At 44.6% G+C, this 27,540-nt stretch overlaps 1 long non-coding RNA gene across 1 annotated transcript in view; it reads right to left on the bottom strand.

Annotated features, from left to right (window-relative positions):
- LOC310759843 overlaps positions 1 to 27,310 on the bottom strand; it is a 60,642-nt gene extending 33,332 nt beyond the window's left edge. The window contains exons 1-5 of the long non-coding RNA XR_014546560.1: positions 27,275 to 27,310; positions 22,255 to 22,384; positions 21,076 to 21,173; positions 19,459 to 19,623; positions 1,379 to 1,720 (exon numbers count right to left, since the gene is read on the bottom strand). This is a non-coding gene — a long non-coding RNA (uncharacterized lncRNA). The remainder of the gene's footprint in view (positions 1 to 1,378; positions 1,721 to 19,458; positions 19,624 to 21,075; positions 21,174 to 22,254; positions 22,385 to 27,274) is intronic.
- Between the last annotated feature and the right edge of the window lie 230 nt (positions 27,311 to 27,540).

A 27,540-nucleotide genomic window follows, 5' to 3' on the forward strand; every position in this document is an offset into this window, starting at 1 on the left:
AGGAGGAGTGATGGTAAAACTAAACCAGCCAAAGCTGCAGTAGAAACTTTTTTTGACGGGGGAGCTCTTAATTAAAAGTTCTGTTATCAAGCATTGCAGCTGCGGAGAACGTCCAACTCATTCATACTCTTAAAGAGTCATTGGGAGAAATTGTGCTTATAGAGGAAGAAGGAGGGAATTCCTCACCCACACAAACCTTAGATTAACCTTTAGTTTAAAGAGTGGCTCATATAGACTTGCAGTTGGAGGAATATTTTTTTCCAGGGACTGTCCAACGACCCCAAAACAAACTTCTTCCCAATCATAGCTCAGTGGTAGAGAATGTGCTTTGCTTGCAGATGGTCTCACGTTCAATCTCTGGTATCTACAATTTAGCCCTCCATGTAATGTGGGGTCACATGCACTCTGACAGCCCAGAAAATAATAAAAATAATAATAATAACAATAACAACAACAACAATAATAATCATATCTATTTTGGTCCTCTAGGACTTCATGTTCCACTTGGGGCAGGAGGGGAGGTGGGGAGAGCATGGATGTGGAGGCCAGGCCTTGGTGGCTTTCTCCTACCATGAGGCTAGGCCAGTTCAGGCTGGAGAAACCCGCCCACTGAGCGACTCCTTGCCTACAGGCCGGCCACACATTCACCCCGCTTGGCAGGCCGGCTGGAGGCAGAGGCAGAGGCAGGAGGCAGGCAAGAGGTGAGACCGAACCATCTTGCTGGTGATTTGGAGATGCAGCTTCACCCACCATATAGCCATGCAGGAACCTCTTGTGATCTGTCTGCACCCAGCACTTGTCCTCATGCCTCTCCTCCTGGCCTGTGAAACCTCCACCGCTAGGCTCCATTGGAGCAGCACTGATTCTGCCAGGTGAGCGGTAGGCACGCATCCATCTGTTTTCCCCACTGAACTGGTCCCAGGGTTAACTTGGTCTGGGAGGTGTTGGGGGTCATGCTTCTCCTGCCTTGCCCCGGGTGCTGGCAACTCATGCTATGTCACTGTCAGGAAGGGACACTCAGATGAGGTTACAGCTAGATATGGAGCCACTGATGTATAGCACTGAAGAGTCACCAGCTCAATATACTCAGCTACTTTTCATTATTTGTAGTGGGCAGCAATCTTTAGGTTTTTTTTTGTTTGTTTTTTTTGAGAGAGATGCATGCTAAAAGAAAAATGAAGCAAGCACCACTGCCAAAAATAATAGAATAAAGGAGACTGTATTATCGTTCTCCCAGTCTGACCGGTCAGCTATGAGCTCTTTGTAAAACCTACACCTCTGTAATTGTTAGGCTGCCAGAGACACATATGGAAACACCTTTTGGGTTAATGAATATTAATTATTGTAGCAAAGTTGGAGGTAAATACTATACACTAACCTTGGCCCAGAAGATGAAGACTCTCCATCATAGTCAGGAGCCCTGCCAGAGACACTCAGAGTGAAGCCACTAGGGACCACAGAGCTCAGCGTATTTGATGGCAGTGGCTAAGGAAAATGGAGATAAAATCTTGATGGAGTCCCACAGTCTTGCCAATCCACTAGGCATGTTAAGCCACCACCCAAAACTTTGGTTGTGGAGGACAATTTCTTTTTTAAGAACTTGGAGGTAGCTGTGTGTAACTGCCTTGGCGATGACAAGTGGTTCAGGTGAAATAATACCGTTCTTGCCCTTGTTCAAAAATCCAGACAGTCCCTTTTCCCTGTTGCCAGTTGAGTCTTCCTTCAAAAGGGAAATGAGGAGTCACACATCAGAATTCCTTTGCTAGAGAGCATCTCGTTGCATACCAAGATGTACCAGTGATTGCTGTTTCATGTATATTTCAGTTCTGAAAACTAAAGTGCTTAACATTTTACCATATGAATAAGCACTTACTCATAGTTAACTATTGACTGACTGGTCTTTAAATGTTTAGATACTACCCTTCATCGAAAGACCACAGGGCAGCTTACAACACAGAACCTAATGAACAATGGATGTCAATATATAACATAAGAAGAATATATAAAATGCATTTTTAATGTTTTCTATGGATTGAGTCCCTGAGAAGAGACTTCTTCCCAAGTAATAATTTTTCTTGCTGCAGAATCCGCATGGATTCATAAAGTTCCATCCGTTAAATATGTGTGTTTGGGTGTATTTATACACATATAAGATGTGTTATATAATGCCATTTTTATTGCCATCTGCCTTGAATCAGTCCCCTGTGGGGGAATGACAGCTACCGCCACTAATTCAATTACGTGCAGCACCACCATGTTGGCTGAAACACGCCCTGTTGACTGAAATGTGTTTTTATTTTATTTTTTTTGCTCGGGATCTATAAGGCTGTGGGCTTAAGCGAGCAGAACTGTGATTGGGGCGAGCCTTCCCCGAATAATAATAAATAATAATAATGAAAGAATGCTCAGTGGGTATGTTTACATTATAAAGAAAATTTAAAATTAACACCTTGGAGAGAGCACCTCTGAACCCTGGACAAATGTTGCAATAGAGGTCCAAGGTAGAAAAAACAGGCGAAGGTTAATCCAAACATCAAACCAAATAAAGAAGAATTACAACGGCCTAATAGACTGTTTTCTTGTTTCAACATCTGGAAAGATGTGGGAGGCAAACTTCATTGTTTTTGTACACATTCCTGATGCCTAATTTCACCCACACCTGTATATTTTTAAACCTTTGTCTTGTTCCCATAAAGCCAACTCAGTTGTGCTTAGGTACCAAGGTCCGGATGGCTACAGAATATTAAAAGCTGCAAATTTGCCCATTAACATAAAATGGCATCCCATCCCAGAAATCCCAAGGAACTCTCGTTACTGTTGCATCTCTTCAAGTAACAAGGAAGTGAAGCATGATGCTTCTGCATTTGTAAGAACTCGATGGTTTAGTGTGGCAGTGCCTAGACTTTGAAATTCCTTGCCTATTGAGATCAAGCAGGCACCATCAACGTACTCATTTTAGCACCTGCTGGGAACATTCCTGTTTAGACAAGGCTACCCAGGTGCTTAGAAAGTTGAGGTACTTTTAATCTGTTTTAGTAGTTTAACTTTTATATGTTTTAAAGTAGGCTTGTAATTTTCTCTGAATTTTACTGTTTTATGTAAACTGTTTTGAGATTTCTCGCAATCAAGCTGTATATAAATTTCATTAAGTAAGTAAGTAAAGGACATAACTGGTGGAGTACGAATCATAGCCATGGCTTATTTTGAATATGTGTAGAAATTCTCACTTGTAGAAAACTTTTCCAGTATGAAGCCTGGGCACTAGAGGTGGTAGCAGAATTTTCAGCAGAATTTGGGCCCTCTGACCTACTCACAAAGAGGACACTGATATGCATAAAATGTGCACATGATTTGTGTCATATGCAAATTTGCATCCTCTTTTACAGGCAGAATGTAAACCATCCCGAGCGATGGGCTGCTTCTATAATGGCCTGCCATTGTCTCTAAAGCACCGAGACTCAGAGGGGAAGCCAAAGTGAGGCCTCCAGAGATTGATGGAATCCCAACTCCCATCTTTCTCAGGCAGCAAAGCCAATGGTCATGGCTGACGGGAGTTGTAGTCAAGCAACATCTAGAGTGTGTTTCATACTTTCCCTGCATATGTTCCTGAATTCAACCAAAGCTCCTGGCGGAATCTTAACCACTTCCCATTACCATCTTGTATTTTCCTGATTCTTTATGGAGAGCTGGACCATAAAGAAGGCTGATCGCCGAAGAGTTGATGCTTTTGAATTGTGGTGCTGGAGGAGACTCTTGAGAGTCCCATGGACTGCAAGAAGATCAAACCTATCCATTCTTAAGAAAATCAGCCCTGAGTGCTCACTGGAAGGACAGATCCTAAAGCTGAGACTCCAATACTCTGGCCACCTCATGAGAAGAGGGGAGTTCCTGGAAAAGACCCTGATGTTGGGAAAGATGGAGGGCACAAGGAGAAGGGGACAACAGAGGACGAGATGGTTGGACAGTGTTCTTGAAGCTACCAGCATGAGTTTGACCAAACTGTGGGAGGCAGTGGAAGACAGGAGTGCTTGGTGTGCTCTGGTCCATGGGGTCACGAAGAGTCGGACATGACTAAACGACTAAACAACAACAACATTTTCCTGATTCCTAATCAGAAAAATTGTTTAAAACTGCCTTTATCATTTAAAACTGCCTTCTCTAGCTTCAGAAAAGCAAAGTCTTATTAACCAATTCCTGTTGTGCTTGCTGAATGTTGCCTCCTCCGATCACAAGCGCATTGTGGCCTTCATTTGTTTGTGAACCACTGAATACATCAGCCTCTTTCAAGTTGTCTCTCCACACCGAAAACCTTTTCTCTGCCAATCTCCTCAGAGTACGGTCTCCAGTTCTCACATTATTCAGCTGCCATTTTCTAATACATTAGATCACCCAGGCTATGCCAAAGCCCTCATTTCCGTGGCGATTGCTTCCTTTCGTATCGTAGAACGACTTTTCCCAGACTATGAAGTATGTTCCGAGTTTCAGGTCCAAATAAAGGCAAAATCCCACAGTGAGGCACACTGGAAAAACGGCCAAGTTTTATCTGGTTTTATGTCAAAATCATGTGAAAATGTGGCACGTAAATCTGCCAGGTTTTACACAATGCTGGGCCCACGTTCACTCAGAAAGGAGGAGATTCTAGTGAACCTTTAGATAAACCTGGTCTCAGCTTGTCAGACAAGGAGACAATCAGGTCTCGCAAGATGTCGACATACATTAAATACAGGCCACACTGTCCCACTCGTATTAACTATTTCTTGTTTGCTTGAAGCACAACTTTCAAGCTCCCATCCCCCCCATAGTGTTTGGTTACACTATGGGCAACCTCTTCCTGATTTATTCTGTGGAGCCAAGACCTGCTGGAATCTGTTCATCAAACAACTCTAAATCTTGCTAAAGCCAGTCTTGTTACATTTTCACTTTCTCATAGCCACCCCCCACCTCACTCCGGTTGCATAGAAAAATCTGACATTTGTTGAATCAAAAATTCTCGGAACTTGTCCTAAAAAATGATTCACAGAAAAATGCTTCTCCTGAACAGTTCAGATTGACTGCTCTCCTGGGTATCTTTTATTTGTCTGAAAAACACTCAGCACACCAGTCTAGGCATGCGCTAGTAGCCCCATGTCAGAGAAATCCATCATTTCAATTGTAAACTCCTAGAGGCAGGGGCCTCTCTTATATAAAGTATGTTTCAGAGAGTTTGTGCTCAGTCCCTCCTCAGCCACTGGGCCTCAGTTGCTGGACCACACCCCTGGCACTCAGAAGTGATGTGGCAAATTCCACAGCATGACTTCTCCATCAACTGGTTAAATATCCATTTCCAGCTGGGTGAACTGGAGGCAAGCTTCTTGGGTGAAAAGAGCCTGTGACATAGCCCCCCCCAACATTTCTCCAGTGAAAATAGGGATGTCCTACTATACCCTCCAACATTTCTCTGATAGATATAGGGATCTCCTAAGGAAAAGTGGGACATTCCAGGATCAAATCAGAAATAGGAATGGCTTCTGTAAACCCAGGGCTGTCCTTGGAAAATGTGGGATGTACAACTGCAGCCAAGTACAGTCATACCTCACGTTACAGACGCTTCAGGTTGAGTGTTTTCGGGTTACGGACCGCCGAAACCCGGAAGTACCGGAACAGGTTACTTCCGGGTTTTGGAGGCCGCACATGCACAGAAGCGCTGAATCGCAACCAGCAAGTGCGCAGACGCACCACTGCGGGTTGCGAACGCTGCAGGTTGCGAACGTGCAACCCACATGGATCACATTCGCAACCCGAGCGTCCACTGTACAACATTCCTACAGTGGACATGTTAGGGGATGTTTTGTACCACTCAGGAGAAGACTTCCTGTTTCCTCCTGAGCTGGGACAGACTTCCACTACATGTGACTTGAAGAGGGTGTGGTCTGTTGTACTAGAGTCCCTGACCTACATCAAGGAGTAAGTCCCCCACTGGATTGCACCTGGCGAGTGCTGTGGCCCCTCACCCACACATGGGTGTCCAGATAGAAGTATGTCCCCTGGATCCATTTTGGAGGGGCCAGGCAGAGGCTACAACCTCCCCTATGTCCAAGACTACATATCCTGGCACGTGGGGGAACTCTGACCCACAATTGCACCCACCAGAGAGGGCAAGCAGACTTTTAAAACAATAGACCAGGCATAGGCAAACCCGGCCCTCTAGATGTTTTGGAACTACAACTCCCATCATCCCTAGCTAACAGGACCAGTGGTCAGGGATGATGGGGGTTGTAGTCCCCAAACATCTGGAGGGCCGAGTTGGCCTATGCCTGCACTAGACATACATATCTGTACCAAGCACATTGCAGAATTGTCCTTGTACTTCACAGGATGAATGGAAGAGCTAGCTAAGCCTGGTCATCTTATAGGCTCCTGCTCTTAGCTCTCCCTCTGTGAAACGCTGAAGCAATGTGGGAAGTTTTCTGCACAGTAGGTAAACCCTCTGAGAGCCATATTAAGGAAGGAGGCTTGACAGCATCTCATTACATCCAAGTAGAATCAGGGCCCCAAAGAGTGGTTTTTACCTCTCAACGTTTCTTGTATAACTTGAGCCACTCGCAATCAGAAAGGCCGAAGACTCTGAGAAAGTTCCGATTGATGACGGATTATTTAAACTATGCTGTGAAACACTTTCAGCTTTAAAATGTTCTATGCCCTGAAGGATTTCATGAAGAATGGCTGCATTCCACAGCAGGAACAGTGTTTGGAATGCTTTTCCTCGACTCAGTCTGCAGACAATGATGATAAATTGAATGCATTATACTCCGTATGTGCACATGCATGCGTGCAAAAAAATTTCTCTTCTTATTTTTGGGACAGGTGTTTTTATTTGGTTTCTTTCGTACTGAAAGAAAAGAAAAGAAAAGAAAAGAAACGCCTCGCTTGTTTACTACCAGGAACATGAAGATGGATTCCTTCCATATTACTGCCTCTAAGAAACCGAGCAGAGGATATAAAAACAGCACAAATCAACGCACATTGCACGCCAACAGAAACACTCTCAAGCGTTCTGTGTTGGCTGCATTGGAGACGCCATGTTAAACTATAGTTCCGCATTATGCATTTGGGCATTTAGCATCCTGAGAACAAGGCTGTACTCTCAGTCTTTTTGTCTTCCCTCCAGTGGTGGCACCAGGAAAAAAATAAGTTCTGAGGGAGGGCACAAAAGGGGCAAAGTATGTGTCAAGGTGAGGGACGCGGGTGGCGCTGTGGGTTAAACCACAGAGCCTAGGACTTGCCGATCAGAAGGTCGGCGGTTTGAATCCCCACGACGGGGTGAGCTCCCATTGCTCGGTCCCAGCTCCTGCCAACCTAGCAGTTCGAAAGCACATCAAAGTGCAAGTAGATAAATAGGTACCACTCCGGCGGTAAGGTAAACGGTGTTTCCGTGCGCTGCTCTGGTTCGCCAGTAGCGGCTTAGTCATGCTGGCCACATGATCCGGAAGCTGCACGCTGGCTCCCTCGGCCAATAAAGCGAGATGAGCGCTGCAACCCCAGAGTCGGTCATGACCGGACCTAATGGTCAGGGGTCCCTTTACCTTTACCTTTATGTGTCAAGGTGGGCGAGCTGTGTCATACACATTAAGATATACGAAAGAAAAATAGCAGTATATGACAGGGATCCAGCAACGGGGGAACCTCCTTGTTTTGGAGATGCCTGCTTCCCTGCCCTCCTTCTTGCCCCTACCATGATTCCCTCTCCTCCACTGGCATGGTCATGATATTGACAGTTTCTGCTTATATTTTTGATTCACCACAGTGTAGCATCTGAACCTTCAAGTGTGGTTAATCAATAATGTTTTGCTTAAAAGCCAGCTTTCTAAACCATGGGTTCAAGTTATCTCATTTTAGCAAACCATAGTTAAGACTAGGGCTGTGTGTGATTCGGCTCAGGACTAGATTTGGTGATGTGCATTGGGGGGCAATTTAGTTTGGATTGATTCAGACCTGGCTTATACCCTGAACCAAAATCAAATATTTGGAAATCTGAATTTTCATTCCTTCCATTGACTTGCATAACTTTCATCCCCTTACATAGGTACATGGACTATGAGGACATGGTAGCTAGCCCCTTAAGAGACAATTAACTTTGCTGAATTTCAGACAGGTAGATTCAGGGTTTTGTGTGCCATCTTAAAATTTGCTCTTAAAAAAGTAAAATGGCCATAATTTTCTTGTTCCATCACATGTATTTATGTGTATGCAAGTTTGGAGACTTGGTAGCTGTCTCCAGAAGGGATTTAGCCTAGCGAATTGCAGACAGGTAAGTCAAGGGCTTTTTGTGGTAGCCTCCTTTAAAGCCCCCCTGCCATATGTTTTTTAAAAAGACCCTATAGACTGTTGAGCAGCACAATTGCTATCTAGATAGTGCTAAGCATTATCATTTCTACAGTTACTGTTCATTTACCTATTTATGCATTGACTGTGTACAATATACTCACAAGACACAAACACCCACACAGCAAAGACTCCACTCCAGCTCCCTTTCCCTCATTGCTCCCTCCTTACATAGTGTTGTTTTGCACTTTGGAGACAGGCTGTCTGGTTTTCTTAGAGAGCGCTTTGAGCTCCAGTTCAGCCCCAAGTGCTCTGGATTGATTTGGAGTCGTCCAATGCACTTCAGACCGACTCAGAGATGGGCTTTGGGCCAGGACTACTTTGGACTAAATTGGCCCAGTTCACTTTGGAACTCAGGATTTGCTCAAAGCGGTTGCACAGCCCTGCTTAAGACTAACTCTTTGTTGGGTTTGGGTCTCTTAGACAGAGGACTCAGCTATACAGCTGCAAGTATAACGTTTTAAGTGCATTATACCAAAGTGACACTAGATGGGGGTGGTGAGCTAATGGCAAATTCCATATATATTTCAAAACGTTTTTTTAAAAGCATTTTAAAAGCACAGTCGTTATTTTTAAAAATATGTGTGTGTAGATTCAGCCAGAGCATACTCAGTACCTCAATAAACTATGACTTCCAAGATTTTTTTTTAAAGGAAGCAGTGGAAATTAAACTGGTTTAAGTTTGATAGAGAGGAGGGAGGGAACAGCATAAACAGTCAAACCAAGGCAATTGCAAGCAGCTCCACACAGCTTCAAGGAGGTCTTGGCTGCGCCTGCCCTCTTAAGTCCTTCTCCCCTCCTCTCAGGTTTCCCTTCAGCTTCTACCTCTGCCTCCTCAACCAGCTGTCCCTCCTCCTTTGCTTCTTCCTCAGCCTCCTCTCCTTCTTCAGTTCCCTTATCCTAATTGTCATCACACTGTAGTTCACAGAGCTAGCACCATCTGCCAGCAGCCACATGAATTACACTGTGATGACAATCATGCGCAAATATATATTAGAATGAAATAGCTTGTGCTGGAAAAAAAAAGAGGAACAGGAAGGTGTAACAGGAAAGTATAGTTTGGCTTCAGTTTCAAAAGTGAGAGGTGCTTTCTTGTCTCTAAAATAATCCGTAGAGGAGCCAAGTTTGGAAAAACTCATTGATCAGCTTTCCTAAGTAAACTTCCTTGCGTATCGGCAACTATTGTGAGTCCAAAATGACTGGAAACCTCTTAACCCATTAGATGTGCGTTCCTTCCTTTCCTTCAAATCACATCAAGAATATTTAGTTCAACTTTGGGTCACTTATGTCTCCCCTCTGGCCAGAAATTCCAGATGTCATAACGATCTGAAATGTAATTTGGGAATAATAGCAGCAGGACAGAACCAAATGAGAGATCGCAAGTACTGCACAAACCCCTGAACCCCAGCCAAGCCAATAAATCCAGGGATTGTGCAGGTTGTATTGACATTGCATATTTCAACTGGAATCTCCAAGCTGATTGGTTGGTGGTCACTAAAATGATCATAAATAACACAGTCCTGCACAGCACGAGTAGCCAAGGAATGACGTTAAAATGTTAATCTTTCTCCTGCCCCCCTCCCTATTTTCTCCAAGGCCAGCATCATTTACATGCCAAACACCATAAAAAGGATATACTACTGGAAACCAGAACAGCTAGAAAGTGATCACCAGAGATTTGTGCTCCCGCAATCAAATTTTAGTAAACTTGCTTGAAAAAGTTAACAAGCTGCAGCTGAGCAAGGCCCAAACTGAAGCCTAGAGGGGTTCTCCTTACAAAATAATAATTTTAGGTGGGTTTTTAACAAGATGTTCCTGTCAGCCTGGTTTGACTGCTAGGCTTACTCTCCTTGCAAAGGGGTCCCTCAGATCTGAGACCAAAATTTAACATACGTATGCAGTCCACAACCACAATGGTTGTACCATTTCAGAATACCGTGTGGAAGATTCACACCTTTGAATAGTCCTTCACATTAAAAAACAGCCAATCAATGTACCCAGAAAACCAGCACAAGTAAAAGCTAGGTTTTGGTTCCTGAAACACTAGCTTTCTGTGAGGTTTTGATGTTGTTACTATAAAGTTTACATGTTATCAACAACAATAACAGTTTTATTATTTATATGCCACCCATCGGACTGGCTTGCCCCAGCTACTCTGGGCAGCTCCCAACAAAATATTAAAAACACAATAGAACACCAGCCATTAAAAGGGCTGCCTTCAGATGTCTTCTAAAAGTCAAATAGTTGTTTATCTGTTTGACAACTGATGGGAGGGTGTTCCACAGGGTGGGCGCCAGTACCAAGAAGGCCCTCTGACTGGTTCCCTGTAGCTTCATGTCTTGCAGTGAGGGAACCACCAAAAGGCCCTCGGAGCTGGACCTCAGTGCCTGGGTTTGACTATGGAGGTGGAGACGCTCCTTCAGGTATACAGAACCGAGGCTGTTTAGGGCTTTAAAGGTCAACACCATGTTCTGTTTAAGGCCTTGGTCTTAACCTATAATGTCCCATTTGGCCTAGGTCATATGAGTTCCCCCAGTAACTGAGATTTAGATATGGAAACATGCTTAGATTTCCTTCACCACAGGAGGACAGATTTACATGGTCTTTTTGGAAGTGGCATCCGCCCTGTGGAATGTCCTCCCATCAGATGTCAAGGAAATAAACAACTATCTGACTTGTTGAAGACATCTGAAGGCAGCCCTGTTTAAGGAAGTTTTTAATGTTTGATCGCTGCTTTATTATTATGCTTAAGATTATTATTATTCTGTTGGGAGCCGCCAAGAGTGGCTGGGGAAACCCACCCAAATGGGTGGGGTATTATTATTATTATTATTATTATTATTATTATTATTAATAATAATAATTAGTGTCCCTTGTGCTTTGGAGTTCAAAGTAGGCCTAAACCAAAACCCACTTCTTCATATTCTTTTTGGAAGAAATGGAAAACCAGATAACCAAATGACCAGTTAGGGACCATGGCTACTTCCACACCCTGCACCTTTATTTCTGTATTCCAATAACTGGGAACAAACAATCAGGGACACCTGCAATGGCTCATCCTGTTTGTAAAGTTCCTTGGGCTATCTGACAGATGGTTGCTGGAAACAGAATATGGATTAGGTGGATCTTGGTCTGCAAGGCAAACTTCTTAGTTTTTTTGTATCATTATTTAGACAAGCTTTTAAATGCACATGTCTGGTTTTGTTCTTTTAGAATATTTTGTTCTATTGTTTCGCTTTATTGCCTGTTCTGCACTTTGCTTTTATGATCACCTCCTAGAGTGCTTTGGCAAATTGGTGGGCTAGACACTGTGAAAATAAACAAATGAATTATTCCTTTCTTCAGAACAATTTCTGTTGGGGAAGTGGGCGGGAAAAGCTTTAGTAGGTCAGCTAATGAGTTAATGAATGTATTATTACTATTATTAATGATCTGAATAGGTGACAGGGCAAGGAACTGCTGTCTTGAATTTGCAGCACTGAATGACTTCATAATGTTGGGCAGTGATTAGGGCCATCTACCAACAACAGCCCTGGTGCGGTGGATTCCAGTAGAACGAAGGAGCCAAGGAACTTCTCCAGCTGGCTTCTACCCTCTGACTTGCTCCACAGGGCTTTCTTCTATCGTGGGAAGGGATCTGATGAATGGTTATATTTTTATAGAATCGTAGAAGTTTAGAGTTGGAAGGGACCACAAGAGCCATCTACTCCAAACCCCTGCAAATGCAGGAATCTTGCCTAACATGGGGTTTGAACCCACAACCCTGAGATTAAGTGTATTGTGTTCTATCAATTGAACTATCGCAATATAACGCAGCAGCAGCAGCTACAACAACGCTTTTATTATTTGTACCCCACCCAACTGACTGGGTTGCCCCAGACACTCTGGGCAGCTTCCAGAATATACAGGGCATCATAAAATATCAAACATTAAAAACGTCCCTATACAGGGCTTCTAGGGTAAAGGTAAAGGACCCCTGGATGGTTAAGTCCAGTCTAAGATGTCTATGGGGTTGTGGCGCTCATCTCACTTTCAGGCCGAGGAAGCAGATGTTTGTCCACAGACAACTTTCTGGGTCATGTGGCCAGCATGACTAAGCCACTTCTGGTGCAACAGAACACCGTGATGGAAACCAGAGCACAAGGAAATGCTGTTTACCTTCCCGCCACAGTGGTACCTATTTATCTACTTGCACTTTCAAACTGCTTGGTTGGCAGGAGCTGGGACAGAGCAACAGGAGCTCACCCCGTTGTGTAAATTCGAACTGCCAACAGGGCTTCTAAATGATGTCTTATAAAGACTGTATAGTTACTTATTTCCTTGACATCTGATGCCAGGGTGTTCCACAGGGTGGGTACCACTACCGAGAAGGCCCTCTGCCTGGTTCCCTGTAGCTTTACTTATCGCAGTGTGGGAACTGCCAGAAGGCCCTCGAAGCTAGATCTCAGAGTCTGGGCTGAATGATGGGGGTGGAGACGCTCCTTCAAGTACAGTGGTACCTCGGGTTACAGGTTATAGACTCCGCTAACCCAGAAATAGTATCTGGGGTTAAGAACTTTGCTTCAGGATGAGAACAGAAATCGTGCGGTGGCGGTGCAGTGGCAGCGGGAGGCCCCATTAGCTAAAGTGGTACCTCAGGTTAAGAACAGTTTCAGGTTAAGAACGGACCTCCAGAACAAATTAAGTTCTTAACCCAAGGTACCACTGTATACAGGGCCAAGGCTGTTTAGGGCTTTAAAGGTCAGCAATAATACTTTGAATTGTGCTCAGAAACATACTGGGAGCCAATGTAGGCCCTTCAGGACCAGTGTTATATGGGCCCGACAGCTGCTCCCAGTCACCAGTCTAGCTGCTGCATTCTGATTAGTTGTAGTTTCCGAGTCACCTTCAAAGGCAGCCCCACATGATTTTACCCTTGTATCTTTATGTGCGGTGGAAGCTGCCTTGGAAGGATTTGTACACTGAAAGGTGGAGTACAAATAATTGCAATGACTAAACAAATAGCAGCAGTTCAAACACTTTTGCACACCTTCATCTCTTTAGAAGCCAGATGGCATACCTTTGCCTTTCTTTGCACATTTGATCCCAGGCATTGGAGTCAGGGAAAGTGGATACCTTCCACAATTCAAATTGTGGAAGGTGACATTGAAGCAGTGTTACTTGTTCCACTGCAAATTGACACAACCTGCAGCCCCATAGGAGTTAAACACCCTATTGGAATCTCACAGGTGAGGTCACATTGATGACTGAAGCATAAACTGAGGAGGCTAGTGTGGTTTTCACAGCAAAAAGATCCTATGACATCAGGTCGCCATACGTCCAGAATTTCCTGGACATATCTGGGATTTCAACGTCCGGTGGGAAGTTTGAAAAATCGTCAAAATGTCTGGGTTTTGACCAACAGAAGAAGGAAGTGTGTGTCTGAGTATCACTCTTTGCCTTGGGGGGGGGGCGAATCCCCCCAAATAGCTCAACAACTATGATGTCGATTCCCCCCCGCCCCAAAAGCTCAACCACTATGATGTTGATGTTTACTTCTTGAAATACAGCAACCCTACATTAGATCACTGTGTAACAGGATTAACAGGGGATAGCCCAGTTCGCAAGGTATGGTGTGAGTTCAACACCAAGAGGGAGAAATTTCACAAGTAGGGTAACTGTGTCATCATCAGCACATTGCTTGAGTTTTCTTAAACTAAGGCCCAATTCCATTTTTCTCCAGAGCATACACTATCGCTAGAAGCTTCTGTTATTTGAAGGGATCATAGTTCCATGGTAGAGCAAGTGCATTGCTTTGAAAAGAAACAATCCAGATTTTGTACTAGGAAAGGCCTCTGACTCAAACCTGAGAGGGCTGCTACAAGTTGTCATTTAATTTTGTGTTTGAGTCCTGCCTGAGGGTTTCCCACAGCCTTCGGGTTGGCGACTGTGAGAACAGGATGCTGGACTAGATAGTCCATTGGCCTGACCCAGCAAGCTCTTCTTACTTTCTTATGTACTTTAATGGCAAAGATTGACTTCTGCTCTGAGCTGGAAAATGCATCATGTTTTGAGGCGGTGAAGCTTGTGAGTAGTTAGGGTCCAGTTGACAGCCTGGGGAAGATACCTAGAACTGGGATCAATTAGAGTTCCCTCTGTTTGATGCACACAGACAGAGATAGGAAGTTGATCTGGGTCTGGAGTTTGGGACAAGCAAGAGGGGCAGAAAAATGCTTGCAGGACCATGGATAGATCAGTAGGTGAAAGGAAAGTACTCTGAGAGTTTCAGCTCTAACTGATGCCTCAGGGGTTGCCAAAATGGCAGCCTCCAAATATTGTGGACTACAACTCCCATCTTCCCTGTCCCGGCTGTGTAGCAGCTGTGAAAATGGCAAATTCCATGCTTGAGATTGAAAACAAAAACTGCCAATATCATGATGCTGTTATACAAATCTATGGCACAACCATTCTTAAAATATTGTGTGCGATTCTGGTTGCCTTGCCTCAATAATAATAATAATAATAATTTATTTATTTATATCCCACCCTCCCCGGCCAAAGCCGGGCTCAGAGCGGCTAACAATAAGTAAAAATAGCACAGTGTACATAAGATCACACAGTCAATTAATTAAAATACATTCTAAAATCAATTCAGAATCAAATTAATGGCAACCATTGGGCTAGAGTTCTATGAGGATTACAGAAGGAGAGAGGGGGTCAGATTGTGCCTTAGCCAAAGGCCTGGTGGAACAGCTCCGTCTTGCAGGCCCTGCGGAAAGATGTCACGTCCCTCAGGGCCCTAGTTTCTTGCAACAGAGCGTTCTACCAGATCGGAGCCATAGCTGAAAAAGCCTTGGCTCTGGTTGAGGCCAGCCTAACCTCCCTGTGGCCCGGGATCTGCAAGATGTTTTTATTTGAAGACATTAAGGGCCTCTGTTGGACATACCAGGAGAGGCAGTCCTGTAGGTACGAGGGTCCTAGGCTGTATAGGGCTTTAAAGGTTAAAACTAGCACCTTAAACCTGATCCTGTACTCCCTGGGCGCCAGTGCAGCTGGTATAGCACTGGCTGAATGTGATCCTGCGGTGAGGACCCCGTAAGGAGTCTCGCCGCGGCATTCTGCACCTGCTGGAATTTCTGGGCCAGTCTCAAGGGCAGCCTCACGTAGAGTGAGTTACAATAATCAAGCCTGGAGGTGACCATCACGTGGATCACAGTGGCTAGGTCAGGGCGAGAGAGGTAAGGAGCCAACTGCTTAGCTTGGCATGCATAGGACTGCACTGTTGATGGATTTAATTTACTGCAGAATGATTTAATGGACGAACATCACTCTCTACATTTGAGAGAAAACTGCCAGCTTTACCTTAACTCGTCTAATTTTATTTTGCCCCTCTAGTATGTACCTTTCAATGTGGGGTAATGATGGACTCCCCCCTCCCTCTTGGATTTTAGATATTCTATACCAAGTCTTGGGCTAAAATGAGTTTTCACAGCTGGGTTATAAACCAAATCAATGGAAATGTTGACACAGCATTAGGTATATCAGTCTAAGCAGGTGTCCCTTTAACTGCCCTCATAAAAGAAACACCTCCTGACAGAACTCAAACTGCTTTTCAAGGATTGTGCTGTAAGCAGGAAGCAGATTGAAGCACTTCATTAGCAATTTGCTATGATCCCATCAAACTGAAGACAAGTTCATCCATGTCCTGTCAATTACGGCTTGATCAGGAGCCACCGTGCTTAACCATGCATAGAAACTGCGGCAGTGTGATCTCTGCTTTAATAAAGAAAATCTTGCTAAAACCAAGAATAGCCCAACTAAACACAGTATTATGGAAGTGGCAATCACAGGGGGAGGAAGCTTGCAGGATTGCCACTCACCTTTCCTTTGGTCAGATAGAATTTGGTAGGGATCAAGCTCCAGATCATGAAGTTAATAATACCTTTATTGTCAATGTACAACCTGTGTAGAAGGAGGTGGGTGGCGCTGTGGTCTAAACCACAGAGCCTAGGGCTTGCCGATCAGAAGGTCGGTGGTTTGAATCCCTGCAGCGGGGTGAGCTCCCGTTGCTCGGTCCCAGCTCCTGCCAACCTAGCAGTTTGAAAGCACCTCAAAGTGCAAGTAGATAAATAGGTACCGCTCTGGTAGGAAGGTAAATGGCGTTTCCGTGCGCTGCTCTGGTTCACCAGAAACAGCTTAGTCATGCTGGCCACATGACCCGGAAGCTGTATGCCGGCTCCCTCGGCCTGTAAAGTGAGATGAGCGCCGCAACCCCAGAGTTGTAATGGTCAGGGGTCCCTTTACCTTTACAACCTGTGTACAATGAAATTAAATGAGCCTCCCTCCCCCCCAAACACTCAGTCTCATTGCACACTGTGTGCTTATCTCACAACACACCACCTCGCAAGTCAGTTGCGCTATGTTATTTTCCATTCAACAACCTAACAGCCCACAGATAGCAGCTATTTTTTAGCCTGTTGGTACGGCTGATTATACTTCTATATCTCCCGCCCGAAGATTAAAAAAGTGATGGCTGGGGTGTGAGTCATCCCTGAGGATTTTTCTTGCTCTCCTAAAGTAACGAAACCTTGCAATGTTATCCAGCGGATTCAAGGGACAGCCCATGATATCATGCGCTGTATTCGCCACCCTCTGTAGATCTGCACTAGGTAACTTGCCGACATTTCTGTGGGCACTGAAAAGCATTGTGTTTAAGAGGATGCAGAGTGATACATGACGGTCCTATCTTTGATTGTGTATTCATACCTGCAAGTCACAATTTGCTGCTGTGATCACGAATTGATGAGCAAAAATTTGTGAATTAGCCCTTATAGCTATATCCAGCACCCCCCTCCCTGGGTAAGCACAGTGCTTTTTTCAGGGGGTACGGGGTACGCAGGGGTACTCATACCCCCTAAACATTTTGTGAACCTAGGTTTGCCCTCATTGAGGGGCAGTATTTCAATATGAGTAGGAAAATGAGAGTACCTCTAAACATTTTTTAAGAAATAAAGCACTGGGTACACAGTACCGGCACCTCTTTTTGTTGTTAAAAAGTGTGGCCCTTACTGTAACAACTTCATGGTGAGTACTGGCTGCTATTTTCTAGGGGGGAAAAACACTGGCTATATCCCAGAAGATAAGTTCTACCAGATAGTTACTTGTGACTAACTGGAGACATACTCTTAAGGGACAAACTGCTAACATTGGAACAGTCTTATTGGCCACAAAGTCCCTCACCTGTGTGGTTCCAAGAGTACTTTTGGATTATACAAAATAAACGTCTACAACAGTATATTGGAGTAGTTTAAAGTCTGCTTAGAGCAGGGGTTGTCAACCTGGTTCCTACCACCCACTAGTGGGTGTTTCAGGATTCTAGGTGGGCGGTTGGAGGTTCTACGGCACAAGCTGAATCCTCCTTCTATCGAGCACTGGTGGGCGGTAAGGAAATTTTACCATCAAGAAAGAAGCATTAGTGGGAGGTAGGTATAAAAATGTTGACTACCCCGACTTAGAGAATCTATGGCAGCGATAAGCAACATGGTGTCCTGATGTTGTGGACAACAAACCCATCAGCCTCAGCAAACATGGCCAATGGTTTTGGATGATATGACTTGTACTTCACAACACCACATTGGCCTTTCCTTGATTTATAGCAATTCCTGGGCAAGGATCTGGCAACTTAGTGAGACTGCAAGACATCTGCCAACCCAATTTGTCCACACATATTCTCATACAAAGGGGTGGGGGAGAGCTAACTTTTTAAGGAAATACACATTTAAGGTTGCTTTTGTTCTCTTCTGTCTATGGTGCTACTTAGTTTTCCCTCTGGGGATTTTAGCAGATTGGCATATATTTGTATGCGGGGTCTCCCCTCCCCTGCCCCAGTAAGATCCCACACACATTCCAGAAAAGATGTTGGCATCGTTTCATAGCTAAAAATATTATTTATATTATCTTACTGCAAATATAAATATATTAAACACCACTTGACATTCACATTTGTTATTGTCTTGACATCACAAAACCCAAAGGGAAGCCAGTTATATTTCCCTTGTAGTGTTGCCAGGCATTGATCTGTCTTTGATTTCCCGTCTGCATTCAATATGTCCAAACATTTAAGCCTTCTAGGGGCTGACTAGATAGCGGAGTGTGCATCACCTGCTCTAACTGTTCTGGAATGGCAGAAGCCAAAAGAACCAAAAGACCAACAAACAAACAAATAAAATGCTTGTAACCAGTCTTAACATGGCCTCTGCAGAGGCTGAAACTCAGGTTTGATCCTTTTTAACATACCATTTGAAATACAGCCAAGTATCACATATGTGCAGGGGTCTCAAGATACTGTGTGTGTGTGTGTGTGTGTGTGTGTGAGAGAGAGAGAGAGAGAGAGAGAGAGAGAGAGAGAGAGAGAGAGAGAGAGAGAGAGATTGCAGTCAGCAAAATGCACACAATTGCCTGATTTTTGGCTAGTAAAAAGCAGTCTCAGCCCTTTGGCCACATCAACACGAATCTGTACATCTGTACTGTCAGTAATGCTTCACCACGCACCTCACTCGCTTCTTACAAACACATGATGTTCACTTGCACAAGAAAACCAGTAGCGAGTGGCCTGGAGCTCACAATGTGTTAGTCTAATGTATTTGGATTTAAAAGCCACTGCTGGGGTAAGCTTCACAACCAAAATGGCACGTTAGTGGTGTGGCTTGAGAGAATCCAATGGGCTGGATCAGACACTTTGTTCCAAGTCTAGCTCAAAGCCTTCTAGGCCACAGTTGGCTCCCAAGGGAGGTTTTGGTAGTCCTCAAGACCCTCCAAAAATTGTCTTAAAAACCATGGGTTTTTGTTTTGTTTTGTTTTTTAAAAACAACATTCTTCCTATGAATCTCCATCTGTGATGCTATGATGCCAAAGGTTTTTTGCACATCCACTAAAACCATCCAAAAATTTCTATCAAATAAAAATGTTTTAAAATTAAATTTACTATTTAATGTTTTGTTTTACTGACTGCTTCTATAGGTATTCCACTGCAATGCCAAAATTATGTTTTCATGGCCCCAAGCTGACCAAAATTTGTCTTTTTAAATATTATTATTCTTATTACTAAAAATTACTGACCACTCTTGTAGGTCCCCTGCTGTGATGTCAAAAGTTTTCTGATCCTCAAAGACCTTCCACAATGTGCCATTTCACAAAGATTGTTAGCCACACTCATTCTTACATTTCACTAGAGATCGACTTCTGAAATCTACTCAGGTCAGTTGGGAGATGATCTGAAATCTTCTGGAGAAAACACAGAATATTTTTCTGAGCAAATTTGAGGGCTTGAAAAAATGGCCCCCTGCCTTTCTTTGTCAGCTCTTGCGATGTAAGAAGACTACAATGGTTGGGAAATTAGGCACGAAAAATTTCTACTGACTTGGTCAACAGGAAATATTGCAAGGATACAAACTTGAAGAGGTGCATGTTTATGACACTACGCTTTCTGCTCCTCAAAGCCCATCAGCATGGGCAGAGGGAGAAAAGGGAGCAGGCTGGTGGGGAGGAGGTGTCAGAAACTGAAGAGGAAACTGGGTTCAGTGAGCAGGAAGAGTCTGTGGCAGAGAGCAGTCCAGACTTGGAGGCAGGAGAGGAGGGGGACCAGGAGACAGAGATGAGGCAGGCTGTGGAAGAATCCAGGGAGTCTCCCACTCCTGCTGCAATCAACTCACCTCCCAGAAAACACAAAGGAATGAAGAGGGTGGAGCAACAAGAGGCAAGACAATGGAGTCTTGGGCTGCTAGGGAAGGATCCTTCGAGAGCATGGGAAGGCAGGGACCTTCGGTCCTCACAACTGCTTCATTGGGGCAAGGCCTTCTGGGAAGAGTTGTTGTGATCAGTAGGTCTGTGCTGTTTTGGTTTCTTTGACTAAAGAGTTAACTTCACTGACACAGGTTTTTTTAAATTGCTGACCTACTCCTACACTGGCAGAAAAACCTCCTGTTTTGCAGTTGGACCTAGCTAGGTGTATCTGTTGCTGGTTCGAAAGCCCTTTGCAGGCTAACAGTGCAAGGGTCAGGGGGAGACAATTCTTAAGCCAGAGGGCTACATTCATTCATGGATAATTTTCTTGGGAAATGGAAACAAGGCTGTGTCAGTGGTGGGGAGGACCAGAGGCAAAGGTGAACAGAGCAATGGAGATGACTCTTACAGTAGGCTACATGCAAAAACAAGAGGTTTCTTCACACATCCATCTGCACACACAGCCTCTATTCAACCATGTGAAAGGCATTTTCAAGGGACAGTGAGAGAGGTCCAAAGGGCAACAAGTCTTAGGACTGGGATGTGCAAAGCTGCTTGTATTTGAGTTCTTTGACTGCCCTATTTTGTGCAGCAGGCAGTTCATCATCCCAAACCCAAAGGATGGGGAGACGTCTAACGTTGATAAGGAGGATAATTACACTAGGCCTGCTACTCCCCACTCTCACCCCCCCTCAGCCTATTGGCAGCCTCCATCAGTGTTGATTCATTACAAGGGCTGGGATCTGCAAGCCATTTGCTAACACTGCAAGCTGCTACTACAACAAGCATCTGCAGTTGCAGTTTGCACGTCGCTGGGGGGTTTGAAGTCAACCCACCCACACTACTCTGGGGGAATAATCTGGGACAAGCTGCAGGTGCTATGGATATTTTCATTTAATATTCTTTCTTGCAATTCAGCACATTCGGCGATCCACGTGGTAAGCTGTTACTTACATTTCTCCCAGTAGGATTGTGACCAGATGCCGAAAGGAAGGCTGACCATGGAAAGATAGTGCTTCTTCTTCGCTCTGGAGCTTGGGGCCTTTGGAGAGCTGCAAAACAAATCTGTTTTCTCAGAGTGAAAATATGCGGAGCTCAAAAGAAGAAAAAAAGAAAAAGAAAAGGCATTTTGTTGACACAAAGTAATGATAAATATTTCCAGAAATTGCATGTTCCGCATCTATTATGGAGTGCTTTCTTTCAGTGGATGGGAATCCTCTGAGACATCCAGGGAAAACTCGTGATTGTGCCAAGAAATTAGTATCACAGCTTTGCTTAATGGGGAGGTCAAGAAAGTCCAGGATAGCAGCTCGTGTTTTGCAAGATTCTGGCTTGTGCGTACTCAGTAGTCTAATATATGTTGAAACTCTGGTGACAGGTGGATGGGTAGGCTGCTTAAAGCAGGAATGCCCACATACATAGACCTAGGGTTGGGGTGAGACTAGCATGCCTTAGGTGACCATTGGCCAGATTGGATGGGCTAGTAGAAAATTTATGGAGGGGACCAGGCTACTGTAGGGACACTATTGGACTGCGACTTAAACACACACACGAGCATATAGAGAATATACAGTGGTATCTTGGTTCTCGAATGGCTTAGTTGTCGAACAAATCGGCTCCTGAACACCACAAACCCAGAAGTGACTGTTCTGGTTTGCGAACATTTTTTGGAAGCTGAACATCCGGTGTGGCTTCCGCTTGAGTGCAGGAAGCTCCTGCAGCCAATCGGAAGACACACCTTGGTTTTCAAGCGGTTTCAGGAGTTGAATGGACTCCCAGAACGGATTAAGTTCGAGAACCAAGTTACCACTGTATTGTGCTGTGTTCTCCCATGAGTATTATTGTATCCCGAACCAACTTACTGTGAATTCCATTATTAAAAGGTAACTGTCTACAGGCTTCGGTTCTCAATCTAGAGGGAGGTTTAACTCACCCCCTCTCTAATGGCATTCCATAATATGGTCAAAACTTCTGCTTTATAAATACTTTTGGGCAGTTAGAGGCTTTAATTGCTATGGTTAAATTATTTGTGACACTAGTTTGCATTTCCCCACTGCCACACTCTTTTAAGTGCTTGTGGCTACTTATTGTTGCAACCCAACTGTTTTCAAAATTGTCACTGTTTTAACTTACACTGTTATAAAGCAAGCAAGCAAGCAAGCAAGCAAGCAAGCAAGCAAGCAAGCGAATAGGCTTCATCTATGTGTTCCATTTCACTCTTTGGCAAGAGACTTATGTATGGTGGTGACTCTTGTCCCTGAACCTGTAAAGTTAAGAGATTAGCTGAACACATGGAAAAGGAGGGAGGGGAGTAAGAACTGGAGAGCCTTGACCACTGGATTTCCCAAGGGTGCCGCTACTCCTGGAACACCTGAGCTAAATAACTTCGTGTTAAGTCAATACGGCCTGCCATATCCCAACATTTCTCATTTCCTACTTGTGGTGAGCTGTTGCTGCAAAAAGCAGGGAGAGAGGAAAGGAACATGTGACTACCATGGTTCAAGGCCATTTAAGGGTTGCCTTTTTTGAGGATATACTTTATGTAAAAAAAAAAAAGTTAGAAAACCAGATGCAGTTAATATGTGTAACAGAAGTGATAGACGAGACATGGAATATAGACACTCTGGACTGGATAAATGCTAGTTTAAGCCTGGGCAAGGAAGAGGGCAGTGATGAGGAATCTCAGGCTGACCTCCAAGCTTACTCCAACCCCAACAACAGAAGCTGTTTAGATCCCACCTGCTGCTGTGCCTGCAGCCGCCATGATGAAGGGAATGGCAAGGACATGGGACTGATGGTTCTTTCACCCACCCAACATCTCTCATCTGTACCTTTGCACATTGCCATGGGCTGAGTATGCAGATGGGATGCGGGTGGCGCTGTGGTCTAAACCACTGAGCCTCTTGGGCTTGCCGATCAGAAGGTTGGCGGTTCAAATCCCCACAACAGGATGAGCTCCCATTGCCCTGTTCCAGCTCCTGCTAACCTAGCAGTTTGAAAGCACACCAGTGCAAATAGATAAATAGGTATCGCTGCAGCGGGAAGGTAAACGGCATTTCTGTGTGCTCTGGTTTCTGTCACAATGTTCCATTGTGCCAGAAGTGGTTTAGTCATGCTGACCACATGACCCGGAAAGCTGTCTGTGGACAAACACTGGCTCCCTTGGCCTGAAAGTGAGATGAGCACCACAACCCCATAGTCACCTTTGACTGGACTTAACCGTCCAGGGGTCCTTTACCTTTTACCTAATGCAGTTGAGAGAGAAACTTGATTCTGTTCATATTTAAGGGTGAAGCTATCCTACCAGGCCCCAGAAACAGGCCCCAAAGCCTGCTGGTCTAGCCTATCACCGGCAGTCAGTCAGCCAAACCCTAACCCCTTCACTGGATCACTGCAGAGCCCGTGGACTGGCTGCAAAACCCACCATTTAAGGTAAATGGACTTCCTGAAACAATACACAAATGAAAAAAAGCCACCCTTCAAAACCAGCATGTATCCAAATTTTGTCACGAGGATTTAAAAATCTATCACAAAATGATGCAGAGAACTGAAGAGTGGGAAAAGAGACGTCAAGAGAAATCAACCTTGACAGATTTACCCCATCCTTACCTGAGTACAAGCTTGGCTTAGGGCTCATCCTGAGTTTTTGGCATGTGAAGAAACTACCTTCTTGACCACTGGCCCCGATTACTAGAGTTCTTTTTCTGCTCATGTTGCATTTCGGTTTCCTGTGTTGGGTGCACACTCTTTTTCATCACTGCACTCGAACGGCTTCCTAACATTGACATCTAAGGGTGTACAACAGCTTCTAAGGATGTCCTTGTCAATCCTCTAAAACCCTACCCTTTCCCCTCAGAGGACTTTTGAAAACACACCTGCTTCATCAATTACCCCAACCACAAGAACCACATGAAGCCCTCTGCTTACTGTGTTGCATTAATTGTTGCCACTGGACTGATTTTCCAGGGTATGGATTATGTAGTTAAAGAACTTGTTGTCTTTTGTTATGGGCCACATTACAAATCTCACACTGTCCTAGTGAGTTGCACCAAACACATCACTTTGATATCTGAAGCCCTTAGATCATGATGTAAATCCGACAGGCAGTCTAAACACAGCCTCCAGTTCTTTCAGGTTTGCTCTGCCCTCCCTTATTCAGGGACAACAGTACAAGGGAAAGAGTAAATATTCTCCTCAGAGTCTAGGCCTCCTGAAGTTGTCATTATATAATTTAGCGAGCCCACTGTCCAATTCATATGCTACCTTGGTGACTTGGCTGCTGCTACAAATGTGCTCTCATTTTGTGTTTTTATGTTTTGAATTGTCCTGTGATCTTTGGATAAAGGAAGGTATACAAATGTAAATGTTGCAAATAATAGTAATAATACCTCAATACCTCAATTTAGGGTGGGGAAAAACCTTTTCATTTTTGCTAGTCGGAAATACATGTGGATCCACTGCAACTCAACCAGAGATCAACTAGTAGATCCCAATGTCCTTTCTGTCCACTTCTTCTACAGCAGCCTTTCTCAACCTGTGGGTCCCCAGATGTTGTTGAACTACGACTCCCATCACCCCTAGCTAGCAAGGCCAGAGCTCAGGGATGATGGGAGTTGTAGTCCAACAACATTTGGGGACCCACAGGTTGCAAACCACTGTTCTACAGTGTCACATGTTTCTTTGTGGTAGGTAGCAAAGGGATAAAAACTAGTCTTCTGCTAGCAGATTTTGTTGGACTCCAACTCCCATCAGCCCCAGCTAGATGACCAACAATCAGGGAAGCTGAGAGTTGTAGTCCAACAACTTCCGGGGTGCCATTTATTTCTGACCATCTGTGTTTACATTTCCTTTCACATTGGGTGGCACAGCCACTGATTATACATGAGCTAATAATGTAAGCAGGTCCTCAGCCTAGAACCACAAAAGCTTTGTTGACTCATTATTTGAGATACGTTATCCCATTAAGCAAGCATTCCACGGCGGTCCAATCTGGGGGCACTTTTGTAATATATGACAAAAACAAATACAGTGCTGAATTGAAACTTGGTAACAATGAGCTCCTTCCCCAAGGGTGAAGACAGACGAAATAAAAAACAAACAACCAGGCCACCATATGTTCTCAGAGTCCCAAGCCCATCTGCAGAACAGAACTCTCCTTCCTTGGAGGTTTTTAAGCAGAAGTTGGATGGCCATCTGTCATGGATGCTTTAGCTGAAATTCCTGCACGACAGGGGGTTGGGCGATATGACCTCAGGGTCCCTTCCAACTGTAAAGTTAAAGGTAAAGGGACCCCTGACCATTAGGTCCAGTCATAGCCGACTCTGGGGTTGCAGCGCTCATCTCGCTTTATTGGCCGAGGGAGCTGGCATACAGCTTCCGGGTCATGTGGCCAGCATGACTAAGCCACTTCTGGCAAAACCAGAGCAGCGCACAGAAACAACGTTTACCTTCCCGCCGGAGCGGTACCTATTTATCTACTTGCACTTTGACGTGCTTTCGAACTGCTAGGTTGGCAGGAGCAGGGACTGAGCAATGGGAGCTCACCCCGTCGCGGGGATTTGAACCCCTGACCTTTTGATCGGCAAGTCCTAGGCTCTGTAGTTTAACCCACAGCGCCACCCATGTCCCTCTTCCAACTGTACAAGTCCATTATTCTATGACTTGCATAACAGCCCATCAACCTTGACCCTGCCCACTCATTCTCTGCCTAGATATTCCTGCCCACTCCTCTTCTGGCTGTGGGAAGATGCCTACCAATGGGTGCCTAGAATGCTATTTCCAGTCTAGCCACCTGACTGCGGGGCACTTGGGTAAATTTATTGAGCTGGTGGAGCAGGAAGTGAAAACAGTGGGAGCAAATTAGAGAGCAGGCAATGGTTGGGAGGATAGGAGGGCAAGATTATTTAAGTCAGGGATCGGCAAGGTTTACCTTTCCTGGGCTGGTTCACTCCAGTGGAGATCCCTCCATGGGCTGGATCACGGGTGCGCGCCCACGATTTCTGGCGTCTGCACAGATGCGATTTCTGGCACCATGAAAGCAAGTCCCTGTGCCGCGCTGTGCCGGTTTAGTGCAGCATGCGAGGACTCACTGAGCGGGCGGCTTGTTTCTGGGGCGGCTCTTGGGCCGGTTAAATGACCCCCGTGGGGCGCTTGTGGCCCATGGGCCTTAGGTTGCCGACCCCTGATTTAAGTCATTGTTTGATTGGCTGGTAAGCTTGTTTATCAACCCAACTGCGGAATGAGTCCTTTGTTTGCTTACCTCCAAGGAGTTAATGGCAGTATACATGGTTTCCCCCACTTTGCATCTTATCTTCACAACAACCCTGTGATTAGGTTAAGTGGAGAGATACTGACTGACCCAGGGTTGCCTAGTAAGCATCATGGGCTGAGTGCAGATTTGAATCTCTGTCTCCCCAGTCCTAGTCACTCTAACCACTATCCTATGTTGACAGACACACACTCTCTTTGTTTTGTTTGCACAGAGCAGAGATAAGCATTGGAAAGAGTCCAAAATAATTGAAGGAGCGTTATCTTCTCTGGTCGTTTCAATTTGTGTTGCCTCAGGGACTCCCATCATGCCTGACTTATATATCAAGCTGGTGCATTTATGGTCCTTAGGACAAAACCAACAGTACAGAAGCCGTGTGAGGATTCTTAATCCTTTCCTTGCCTGCTCCTTCAAAAATTCCCACATCAGATGCGTTCCCCTTCCTGTAGGGTTCTAGATTCATGCTTGTGACATTTGTGAGACCTGGAACCCCAGGAAATGGTTCTATTTTTCAGGGCAAACAGCAGAAAGTGGGAAAGATACATGTTGCTTCAAGGATCAAGTAACATAGTTGAGGTGCAAGATAATGTGATGCTGTGGAATTTATTAAAGGGTACGAAATGAAAATGACAAGTTTAAAAATGTGCCCAGGGAGGCATAATTCCTGAGGATTAGAAAGTGGCAAATACAACTCCATTAGTTTTAAAAAGGTCAAGAGATTAAAGACCAGGAAACTGGAGATCATTGCATTTCACATCTGTTGGAGGGAAAGCTTTGGAAATTGTAACGCATATGAAGGCTCAGAACACCTGGAAAAGCATTTTAGTTAAGTTTAAGCAGCACAGAATCAAGCAGTTTATATTTAAGAATCTATAAATGCCTGACCTGCTGCATTTCCTTGAAGATTTCACAGTCATCACCCTAGGAGAGAAAATGAAAACTTGGAAAAGAGAACAAAGACTTTTGCAAAGCAAAACAGGACATTTCCACCAAAAGAGGATTCCACTTGAAAGTGCTCCTTTATACCATGGAGTGTTTTTAAGCCAATTGGCATACTTTGGTCTTAAGAAAGACATTGTTGATTCTCATCAAAGAAGGGCTGTTGGGACTATCTGACACATTGTACAGCAAGGGTCACCAAATTTACACTC

The sequence above is a fragment of the Podarcis filfolensis genome, assembly GCF_964270895.1.
Source record: "Podarcis filfolensis genome assembly, chromosome: 3".
In the NCBI taxonomy this organism is placed as follows: Eukaryota; Metazoa; Chordata; class Lepidosauria; order Squamata; family Lacertidae; genus Podarcis; species Podarcis filfolensis.